Source organism: Euprymna scolopes, chromosome 46 (assembly GCF_053919585.1).
Source record: "Euprymna scolopes isolate OS-2025 chromosome 46, ASM5391958v1, whole genome shotgun sequence".
NCBI lineage: Eukaryota > Metazoa > Mollusca > Cephalopoda > Sepiida > Sepiolidae > Euprymna > Euprymna scolopes.
The window spans coordinates 151,294,662-151,307,245 of record NC_136527.1 but is presented as its reverse complement, the minus strand read 5'-3'; the positions used below and the strand labels follow the sequence as shown (position 1 = coordinate 151,307,245).

Sequence of the window (12,584 nt, the reverse complement as noted above, 5' to 3'; positions counted from 1 at the left end):
GTTTCCTAGAAAAAGAATATCCAAACACTTCACAAGAATATGGTTTCTTCCTAGTGTGAGTTCTCATATGTGACTTTAAATATGATTTTCTAGAACTAGAATAATCACACACTTCACATAAATATGCCTTTTTCTCTGTGTGAGTTTTCATATGTGTTATTAAATTTATTTCATCAGAACAAATATATTCACATTTTTCACAAGAATATGAATTTTCTGCACTGTGAGTTTCTATAAGTGTTATTGAATTTGACTCATCAGAACAAATATATTCACATATTTCACGAGAATATGAATTTTCTGCACTGTGAGTTTCCATATGCGTTATGAAATCTGATTCATCACATATTTCACAAGAATGCATCTTAGCACCAGTAAATGTTTATAAAAATAATGATCAGTTCAAATACGTCTTTTCACCAGTAAATGTTTAGCAAAAATAATGATCAGTTCAAATACGTCTTTTCACCAGTAAATGTTTAGAAAAATAATGATCAGTTCAAATACATCTTTTCGTCAGTTAATGTTTAGAAAAATAATGATCAGTTCAAATATCTCTTTTCATCAGTTAATGTTTAGAAAAATAATGATCAGTTCAAATACATCTGTTAACCAGTAAATGTTTAGAAAAATGATCAGTTCAAATGCATCTTTTCACCAGTAAATGTTTATAAACATAATGATCAGTTCAAATCCATCTGTTGACCAGTAAACGTTTATAAAAATAATGATTAGTTCAAATACGTCTTTTCATCAGTAAATGTTTATAAAAATAATGATTAGTTCAAATACCTCTTTTCATCAGTAAATGTTTAGAAAAATAATGATTAACTCAAATAAATATTTTCACCAGTAAATGTTTAGAATAATAATGATCAGTTCAAATACATCTTTTCACCAGTAAATATTTATAAAAATAATTAGTTCAAATGCATCTGTTTACCAGTAAATGTTTAGAAAAATAATTAGTTCAAATACATTTGTTGGCCAGTATATGTTTAGAAAAATAATGATCAGCTCAAATACATCTTTTCACCAGTAAATGTTTAGAAAAATAATGATCAGTTCAAATACATCTTTTCACCAGGAAATGCTTATAAAAATAATGATCAGTTCAAATACACCTGTTGACGAGTAAATGTTTAGAAGATAATGATCGGTTCAAATACATCTGTTGACCAGTAAATGTTTATAAAAATAATGATCTGTTCAAATACATCTGTTTACCAGTAAATGTTTAGAAAAATAATGATCAGTTTAAATACAATACCAGTAAATGTTTAGAATAATAATGATCAGTTCAAATAATCTTTTCAACAGTAAATGTTTATAAAAGTTCAACGTCAGCAAAATTGTTCAACCATGAATATCTGCAAATAAAAATAGATTAAATTTATTTTTTTTTGTATTTACATTCAGTTCGATTTATTTTAAATGGTAAAATATTTCTAAACTTTCAGACTCTAAATTAATTCATTATTTTGTGTTAATTATTCAAATAAAAATTGTCTCCGTTTACATGGTATTCATTATCACACGTTAATACGTTTTACTTTGAATGAGAATTTCAAACTGAGATTTGATTCATTCTTTTGACTGTCGCTATCATTTACATGTAATTGACTTTTTTTAGTGAACGTTTTCTATCCAAATAACGAAAGACTGGTTCAATTATACTTTGATACGTAGAGCTTTCAGGAGTGATACACCTAACGGACTGTACTCTAAAATAGATAGGATCAGGAAAATATTCATTAAAATTGTTATCAAGATCTTATTAAAAAAGGGAGGTTTTAAATTATGAAAATAAATATGCTTTTAAAATGTATACTTTATTTCAAATTACATTTTTGAGAAAAGTGTATAATTGAAAGACAGATTGTAAGTATTATCATAACTGGTTTCCATTTTGTTTTTACACAGGCATCACCACATTATCAAGGCCAAGAGGCAACTCAAGGATAAGGGTTAAAGAATGTACAGTAGAAATTGAACAATATAGTAATCGATAGTAATGAAAATTCGGTAAATTTGATAACTTATATGGAACGGTTCATCAAGAACTTATTTACGTTAGACTTGAACACAACCATATTGAAGTCAGCCGGAAAGCAGGAAAACGGAAGACAATTCCACAGGCGTGCAGTTCTAAGAAAGAGGCTTTGTTCATGGAATCTACGTTTAGGTTTAGGCACAGATAAAGAGTGGGGGAATTATTGATAGTGTTTTCAGCTAGACGAGTGTTTCTTATGAAAGTTTGGCGGGGGGGACAATAGACTGAAGTCGAACACTTTCCATGAAAATAACGATACATCAGAGACAAACTCGCAACATCTCTTCTGTGAGATAGAGGTTGCAGGAAAGAGAAAAGGACATCTCGTACAAGGCTTCAAAGTCTATTTTGAACTCTATCAAGGCAGGATAAGTCCTTTCTAGCAGCTCCTGCCCAGATGTGGCAACAGTATTCCATCCTTGGACGTACCTGGCTCTTATATAGATAGAGAATTGCATCCTTTAAGTTTGATATATACTATGAGACCTACCTGTCTTTTGAGCAAAGAGAGTGTGCTTTATATCAACTGCGGTAATGTTGTTTATAAGTTTAAATTCCAATGAGATGCTGATTATGTGGGGCGTACTTTCATGCATTTAGAGAGTTGTATAAAGCAAAACAATCCATTTAAAATTAAAATGAATTTGCAGTCCCCCTTCGCCTTCGACTCAAAACTTTGCTATCGGTCAGCATTTGATTGAAAGTCAATGCTGTGTCAGTAAGTATAATAAAATAAAGTTGTTTAAGGTCATACGTTGAGCTGAATTAAACAAGGCCAATAGCTATTAGTCGTGTGCTCTCATGTAATGAATAAATGCGTGAATGTAGGATTGACATTAAATTCTTAAAGATAAACTAAAATGACCGAAAAATGGGCTGAAATGATTTCAGTAAATAAAAATTTCAGGAAAAACTAATGGACGGCTATCCGTCAATCATCCAGACTACGGACCCATTGAAAACATTACTCCCTCTTTGATAAATCGGGGGACAAAAATGTTACTCCATACCCCTTGCTTAAAAAAAATAAAATATAAATGTGTTATAGACCGACCGATGGAGTGACTTGCATGCGACTAAAAATGCCTTAGCATGGAAGGGTTTCCCCTTCCATTGCAAAGGAAAAGTTACAAATGTAAGTGCAGCATCTGTTAAGAACATATACTACACTTTAATCTTAGCCATGTGGCCAAGGTAAAGTTACAAACATAAGTACAGCATCTATTAAGAACAGATACTACACTTTGATCTTAGCTATGTGGGCAAGGAAAAGTTACAAACATAAGTACAGCATGTAGTAAGAACAGATACTACACTTTGATCTTTATATTTAATTTATTTCGTTTAAAGAAAAAAATACAATTAAAAGAATTCCAATATAAAATTAAAACATTTAAAAAAGTAAAATCTCCAAAAGACAAAACAAATTTAGGCACAAGACCCTATAAGATCGGGGGAGGGGAGTGTTGCAGGGTCTTTGTAACTAAAGTAAAAATGGAGTCTGTGGCGACTTTACTCTTGACTGGCAACATTTACCACAATACCTCATTCACTCTGTGGAATCTTAAGCTAACTAATGAAAACCCCACTGTGGAGAAGGCTTCCTTCTTTCGACGGGTGGAGGGCTTTGTAGATGATCCGGAGAGGGTAGTCTTAATGGGTGATTGGAATGCCATCCTTGATCCCAGGATAGATAAGGTCGGGAGGACTAGCGGGTCGGCGTGGTGTGACAGCAGTCTGTCTGACCTGATGGCTTCGTGCGACCTGGTCGACAGATTTCGCCTGGATCACCTGGGGCGGGAGATGTGGACGTGGCATCCTAATACACCTTCCTATCCAAGTACTTACTTGGATCGGATGTTAGAAGAGGCGATGTAGATTTCCTATCTTGCCCCACGTTCCACTTTTTAGGACACTCGGACCATAAACTAGTTATGGCCCATCTGAACTTGAGCCCTAGGTCTATACTGGTTGGATACTGGAAGTTCAACAGCACCTTGTTGGAGCTGGAGGACTACCAGTTGAAGGTTACAGAGATAATCCAACGGGCATTAGTGGGGGCGGTTACCGGGAGTAAGTGGTGGGTTAGCCTCAAGGCTAAGATTAGACGTTTCTCGGTCAAGTACAGCCAACGCCTCGCACTAGATAAGGCTAAGGCCAAGAAGCGTACAGAGAATAGGCTGACCCAGGCATTGGAGGGTGGGGACCCCCTAGAGATAGCACTAGCTAAACAAGACCTCAGCTGCTTGGCTAACGAGTGGTACGAGGGCCAGATAGTTAGGGCTAGGCTAATGAAAGTCTCGAACGAGGCTATTAATGTAGACGCTGTTGAGCATAAGGCTGCTCTAAAGCACGGCTCGGACGGGTACATTCGAAATGTAAACGACCTGGAACAGCATGCCCTCGTGTCGACGCGGGAGATTTGCGAGGGGTTTCGAAAGTATCTATCAGAGCGCTTCACCCAACTACCCAGACTCAGGGTTGAAGAGTTTGGCAGCTATTTGGCAGACTCGCCCCGCCTAATGGCGGCTCGAGCGGCTAGCTATGATGGTCTTGTCGTGGAACATGAGATCCTTACTGCGTTGAAGCAGGTCGGCTGCAACAAGTCTCCGGGGCTTGATGGTCTACCCTACGAATTCTACTTGAGGCTGTCGCCCATGTTGGTCCCTATTCTGAAGGATATGTTCAACCATTGGTTTGTTCAGGGCTCCATCCCAGGTGACCAAGGGAGTGATCACATTGCTGAGGAAAGGTCAACGGCATGGTGAGGAGAAAGATTTAAACGATTTCAGGCCTTTGACTCTGCTAAACACAGAGTTAAAGATTTTGGCCAAGGTTCTTGCGAATCGGATGCAAGCTGTCATCACTGACTTGATCGAAGCAGACCAGAGCTATGTGTGAAGGGGAGATCAATTCAGGACAATCTTCATCTGATACGCACGATCATAGAGGGGACAGAAGACGACGCCGAGGCTGTGCTGATCAGTTTGGATCAGTCCAAGGCTTTCGATAGGGTGAACCATAGGTTCCTGGGATCTGTGCTGGAGGCCGCCGGATTTAATCCGGACTTCCGCAAGTGGATCTCTGTACTGTATGACAGGCCGACGGTAGCAGTGCAGATCAACGGTAAGCTGTCGGAGTCTTTTGCCGTATTCTGGTCGGTACGACAGGGATGTCCGCTGTCGCCTCTCTTGTATGTCCTGGCGCTGGAACCCCTCCTTCGCAAGTTAAGGGACGAGGCGACTACACCAGTCCTGCACGGGATAGCTCTCTTTGGAGGCACATGAGCCAGAGTTTCCGTGTTGGCCGAGGACGTCACCGTGTTCGTGTCTTGCCCCACGGACATTCAAGTGGTCACCGAGGTGCCTTCTCGATATGAAGAAGTTACGGGGGCCGTCTTCAATCGCAGTAAGTCGGTGGGTCTGCAGTTGGGTGCCTGGACTGGAGTAAATTCACTTCCGGGCATCTTCAGTTGGACCGACGGCCTGGTCCAGATCCTTGGTTTGTGGTTCGGACTGGGTCTCCAGCTGAAGAAAAACTGGTCGGAAGTAGAGGCCAAGGTCAAATCCTCTGTTAAGAGTTGGGTTCGAAGGAAATTGTCCTTGAAGGGTCGGGCGGAGGCGTGTGCTACATATGTCTTTCCGCTCATCCTTTACTGTCTGTCTGTACTCCCTCTCCCTGTAAAACGACGATTCAGCTTACAGGAGCACCTTGACACACTCTTGTGGAATGTGGGTCTCCTGTATAGCGGCAATATCTACCTTTAGGGGCACCAGATCTCTAAGCACGCGTGCGGCCTTGCTTCGACATCTGAGGCCCCTCACATTATAAGTAGCCAAGTTTAAAGTCTTGGTCACCTACTTAATTCAGTGTCACACACGGGCCTGAAATCATCGGGGGTATGGACGTGGCAGGCCTGTCCAAGGCTTCCGGTCAGTAAGTCTGCAGAGGGTACTTCATTCTTGGCCACACCTCCCACGTCCAGGTGAAAAATTAGTTTTAAAGCCCTGTAGAAGGAGGGGTGAATATATACAGGAACTCTGCCCTCGCATTTAAAAACTAAATTGTTTAGCGAAGGATGCTCCGTGTCCACCAGCTGCTGGCTTGGGATTGCATCCTTCGCGGCATCTATCCATGCCCAGAGGGCCTCAGTCCTGGAATCCTTGTTGACTCTAATAAATTTGGTCAACAAGGGAGCGTCCTTGAACTTGGTTGGGTCGGTGACAGTATCGCTACCGACGTAAATAAAGTTTTTTAGCTGTGTATAGCAGACCTTCTGCTGGCCTTTCAGTTCTGTTGTTGGCTGCAGAGGGCCCGTCTCACATATCCTTCCTTCTGGAAGGAAGGGGAGTCTCTTTGTCCGTTCCATGCAGATTGGTGGGGTGTGTTTTTCCTTGACTGGAGGGGGAGTGGGTGCAGGGGGAGTAGGGGAGGGGATATCAGCCTCTGATGTTGTCTCTTCTGTGTCTGTGGCTGTCTCCCACGTGATCTCTTCCTCTTGTTTGAGGAAGAGGGCACTTGAGTGTCCATCGGGGTGATTTTGGGTTGGGTTTTGGTCGTTATTGGTTTGGGCAGATTTTTGTTTGGTCTGCCCTTCCTTGTGACCGTTGCCCAACCTGCTTCTGCTGCCGGGTTGGAATTGCCTGCGGCTGGGGCTGTGGCTTGTACCTCTGCTGGGGTTTTAGCGGGTAATTTGGTGGGGACTTTTCCCGGGGGTTCGCTGGTTGCCTTTTAGGACAGTCCTTGGCCATGTGTCCCCTCAACTGGCAGTGCCAGCAGTGAGGTTTTCTCCTCTCCACGATCAGTGTCATGGTCTGCTCTCAAAACTTGAGCATGGCTGGAATGTTGTCAAAACTGTCCTTGCCCAGGACCATCCGAACTTTGTAGTCCCCAGTCAAAACATTGCGTCGACCGCGGGCTGGGGCGACTGCCTCCACCTCACCATACTGACTCAGTATGGCCCCGACTTGTTTTCCGGTCATGTAGCATGGGACATTCAGTACTGAGACAGTAGTGTTCCTCCCGCCGAGGTATACTGACTGGAGCCGAATGTTCCTGCTTCTGTGTTCAGTCCTGGCCAGTCTTTTGCATCCTCCTCTCTGGGGAGCAGAATGTCCAACATGGCAAAACTTCTCCTGCATATATAACTTGCCAAAATGTTCAAGTCAATGAGGATTTCCACCATGGTGTCTTTGTTGACACCCGTAAAACTCCTGGTCTTGAGGTCAGAGGTGAGCAGGGAGAGAACTCTCTTCTCCAATTTTTCAATCTGTCCCGGAAGGGTTATGACGGTTGTTCCCTTCGTGACATCCTTGTAAGTGGAGTTGAAGAGTTCCCTATAATCATCGGGTGTCATCTGCTCCAGCTCCGGAGGGCCCCATGCCGTAGTCTCGTCCTGTTTGGTGTTTGATGGACCGGGGAGGGGATCGGCTGCCACTGCCTTTTCCTTCTGCTGCTGGCTCTGTTGTTGCTGCTGCGTGGCCCTTTTGTTTGGGGCTAACTCTGGCCAGTCCTCCTGTGGTGTCGTACACTGGTTTTGCCCCCTCTTCTGGTCCGTTTCCTTCCTTTTGCCCGGAGATTGAGTCATGGGATTTCGCCCATCGGTCTTTATTGTCGTTGCGTTGGTTTTCGGGGCTTTCGGTAGTGTCGGAGAAACGGAATTTGAAATATCAGATTAGAAAGACAACCGCGTGCGTATCTGTATTTTTTTAAATAAACAAAATATTTATTTAAAGTTTCAAATTTTCGGCTTATAAAGCCTTCATCAGGAATTTTCTTTTAAAACAATACAATATATATATATATATATATATATATATATATATATATATTTTTCTTACGTGCCATGGTGTCGTTCCACAGAGTTTGTTGGTCGAAGTAGAGAGTGTGTACTGTCAGTCCAGTGGGTAGCGCTCGCGAATGGGTAGTTTAGTAGTAATCCACTTTTTAGAAGCACGGGGAAACGGAATTCAAAATATGAGATTAGAAAGAGGACAGCGTGCGTATCTGACAATACACACTCTCTACTTCGACCAACAAACTCTGCCAAACGACACCATGGCACGTGAGGAAAAAAATATATTGTATTGTTTAAAAAGAAAATTCCTGATGAAGGCTTTATAAGCCGAAAATTTGAAACATTAAATAAATATTTTGTTTATTTAAAAAAATACTGATACGCATGCGGTTGTCTTTTTAATCTCATATTTCGAATTCCGGCGCTACCCACTGGACTGACAATACACACTCTCTACTTCGACCAACAAACTCTGCCAAACGACACGTTGCACTTGAACTTCTGCATGTCAGTACAGTTGGGGAAGCAGTGACCTGGAATGGAATTCCAGGGTCTAGCGGTTCTGGGGAAGAAACTACCGGAGTAGAAAGATCTTTTATATCTAGGGATTTCTACAGTGTGGGGGTGGGATTTTGCAGCTTGTCGGGTCTGTCGAGGGTGTTCAATACTTGCAGTTCATCAGAGCATTCACCATTAAAATACTTGTAGAACAGGCAGAGAGATGCAACGTTTCGTCGATGGGACAGAGGCTGAAGCTTAGATGCCAGTTTAGGGCCTATCAGATTTGCGACTCTCTTTTGAACCCTGACTGAACTACTGATTGGAGGTCATCCTCTAGTGTTTCGGCCATTACTTTAGATATATGTTCCTGATGAAGGCTTTATAAGCCGAAAATTTGAAACTTTAAATAAATATTTTGTTTATTTAAAAAATACAGATACGCATGTGGTTGTCTTTCTAATCTCATATTTTGAATATATATATATATATATATATATATATATAATCAATTGTAATTTTCATTTTATATATATATATATATATATATATATATTCAATTGTAATTTTCATTTTATATATATATATATATATATATATATTCAATTGTAATTTTCATTTTATATATATATATATATATGTATATATATTCAATTGTAATTTTTATTTTATATATATATATATATTCAATTGTAATTTTCATTATATATATATATATATATATATATATATATATATATATATATATATATATATAAAATGAAAATTACAACTGAATTTACCAAAATGATCCAAGATGGGGGTTGTTCAATTATTCTTAAATTTTAATTATAGATTTGGATGGGGGCAGTTTTTACTCACCCATTTTATTTTTTTGTTCTGTTTCAAATGAACACAACCTCTTTTAATTAATAATAAGGTTATTATTTAGAAAGCCATTCTTAGTATGGACCAAGTGTCTTTGTTAATTAGCATTTTTACCAAACAATTAAATAATCAAAATAAACGTGATCAAAGAACAAATACATTAAAATGTTGTTAAAGGCAGATAAGTGATTGATTCTTCCAGCAACCAGGATAAGATTTTGTTTATGCTTTGAAGCGTTTTTTTTTAAATAAATAAATAAATAATAAAAAACTAGTGCCGAGTCTTCATTCGAACAAGAAGAAAAATAGCTGACATGCAACAGTTACCTCGGGAATCCCATTAATCTCTCAAAAAATTGAAAATTAACCACAATACTAGTATAATTCCACCCAATAAAATGTAACAGTGACGCTGACACTCCTTTGTATATTTAATTGTGAAAGTAAAGAATAGTTTTAAAAATGTAAACTATTTTCTCCCCCAAAAAAAGAAAGACGTCAGAAAGCAAAAATCAATCGGAGGCCCCCTCCTCATCGTATGACAAATTTAGAAACTGGGAATGATTACGTTTTGTTGGTAATTGTCTGGCAATTAAATCGGTGTTCAGTTTACATTAAATTTATAATGGAAAGTGATACCCTACTCTAAAATCTTAAATATTTATTACGGTTTTATTTCCCTTTTGCAGAAAATATTTGAGACATTTGAAACGTAATAAAAAGAAGATTTTAAATTCTTAGTGGGAGTAAACTACGGTTGCAAATATTTTACAACAATGTTTTTCTACATTAAATTTCTGTTAATTTGTGATGGCCAATAAATGAGTATTCATTTCATGTCAACTTTATAAAAGAAAGTGATGAATTGTTGCCTGTGCATCTGTTACCGCGCGATATTTTAAATAGTGTGTTTAAGTTAAAACCATCCCCTCCCGATGTTAAGAAAGGATTTTTAAATAATAGCATGATGGTTTCAATACGGAACATACATTCACACGTATCGTGATTTCTATTTTTAAATGTAAAATACTGGATAAAGCATAAAAACTCAAACGGAATTGTTTAACGACAATTAAAAAAAATATTGTGTTGATGGTAAACATTATTATTTTAACAGAAAATCACATAAGTTTTACTAAAATAAACACAGTTTTGACGACAATATAAATCTCAGATTGAAGAATATATTTTTAGGAGATTTTTCAAATCGGAAATTCATATATTTTATTCACGTTTGTTATAAACCATGACAGAATCAATATTTTCATAGGATTACAATAAAAAAAATAAACTTATTTTAATGTTTAAGATTAAATTAAAAATGTACTAAATACTAAATACTCACCTTTTATTCCATGAATTCAATACGAAAAAAAAGGCGGGATGAATTTGTTTTTTTGTTTTGTTCTTTGTGTTCAAAACAGAATTTTTTTTTCCTTGTAAGGATTTCTTTAGTAAATTCATACAACTTTTGTTTAGTGTGTCCAATTCATTAAGAAATAAAATATATGAAAATATAAAAAATCAAAAATAAAAGATGAAAAACACGATTTAAACGTGAAATTATTTAAAGAGAAAATCAACTGAATTTAAAGGTCATCGTAATAACACGGTGTCATCATTATTTCGTTCCTCGTGTAAAAATATCTGTTAATTAGTTTAATGTGTGCGTCTTTATTCTCCTCTGTAAACATAAGTCGTCCCAAGGGGCTTAACTCCAAACGGTGAACACCCTGAATAGTTCCTCATGCAACATTCTCCCTCTTCTCAAAGACAAGAAGAAAAAAAAAATTGATAAGAATTAAACTAAAACATATATATACAAAAAGAAAAGTGACCTACGTATTCATTGGTCTGACTACCCTCCTGCATAACAAGGATTATTCTGCCCTTTTCACTTTTTTTATGAAATTATAAAATCTCACAGTATCTCTTACTATTCTTCCCGACCGTGTTGTCCGCACTCTTTTCAGGCTTGGTTTGTCTTGTGCTTATTATTATTGGGCGTTGTGTTGGGTTTAGTCTTTCTTTTATTTCACCTTCATATTGAAGTTAATCTGTGACCATTATTCCTGTATACCTCGCTCTGCACTTCATATGAATCAATCATCATCTCCGTCATCCGATTGCCTTTTACCACGTTCTGACCCTTTATTTGTGCTTTCATCCACTGCCCCATTCATTAAGAAATAGAAAATATGAAAATATAAAAGAATCAATATTACACCATTAAAAGCACGATTTAAACATGAAATTATTGAAAGAGAAAATGAACTGCTAAAGAACAATAAATTAAGGTCATCTTAACACGGTGTAATCATTATTTCGTTCCTCGTGTAAAAATGTCCGTTCATTTTTGAAGCGTGCCAAATTGTTTTCCTATAAAGTTTACATTAATTTTGTTCATTATTAATACGAAAAAATCAATATATAAAAAACAAACAAATTTAAAACACGATTAAAAATGAAATTATTTAAATAGATAATTAACTGTTTAAAACAATTAATTTAGGTCACCGCTTTTAAACATATTTTTTTTATTGCATAATATCCTAAAAAACGACTTATTTGAATAAAAGTTAAATGCGATATTCGTTTTCAGCATACCACAAAAAACCTTTCAAGTTGACGAAATTAGACTTCCAAAGAAGGACATTCTCATCTCCTTTAAAATAAATAAGAAAGGCTGACTTAAAAAAGGGGATTCTGAAAAGGAAAAAAAAATGCAAAGAAGAATTTTCAATGTTTTTTTTTTAATTTTTTTCTTTTCTCTGTCCTTTTATCGACCTTTCTTCAAACCAAACGAAACCTTCAAAAGATTCAAGAGTTGGGCTCTCTCTCGCCCGAAGATTAGAGTCCGAATTAAAATTAATTTTCTCTGAAAAGGTTGCAAACTTCTTCTTCTTCTTCTTCTTCTTCTTCTTCTTTAATAAACTTCTAAAAGGGGATGAAGAATTAAATTAATGTTGACGAGTCTCTCTGTCAAGGCTTGGAAGAGAAAGAATTAAAATGCTGACAGGCAATGTTAACGTTTATCCTTTTCAATGAATGGTGTATTTCAGAACATCTCAATTTCAAACCGTTTCAATAAGGCCTCTCTACCCTTAATAAAGTGGTTGAATAAGTTTACGCCGTATGGTCACAGATACGACGGAGTTCCGGAAAAAAAAAAGTCTTGCTCTCAAGAAATCCTATCTGGAACTGATTCGAAGGACGCGCAAAAAAGGGAATTGCTTGGACTGCTTCCCAAACAGCTAATCACTAACAAGCTTCTTCCAATTTTCGGGGATCAGCACACAGCAACTATTTCGCGAGCAAAAGGGAGGGAGGGGAGAGAGAGAAGGTGTGAGAGAAATGTCCGTGAGAACT

At 37.6% G+C, this 12,584-nt stretch overlaps 1 long non-coding RNA gene across 1 annotated transcript; it reads right to left on the bottom strand.

Annotated features, from left to right (window-relative positions):
* Positions 1-128: 128 nt before the first annotated feature.
* LOC145270601 (uncharacterized) lies at positions 129-10,835 on the bottom strand. The gene is made up of 2 exons (XR_013865464.1): positions 10,561-10,835; positions 129-1,370 (listed from the first exon to the last, which is right to left on the bottom strand). It is a non-coding gene; the product is annotated as an uncharacterized LOC145270601 (long non-coding RNA).
* Between the last annotated feature and the right edge of the window lie 1,749 nt (positions 10,836-12,584).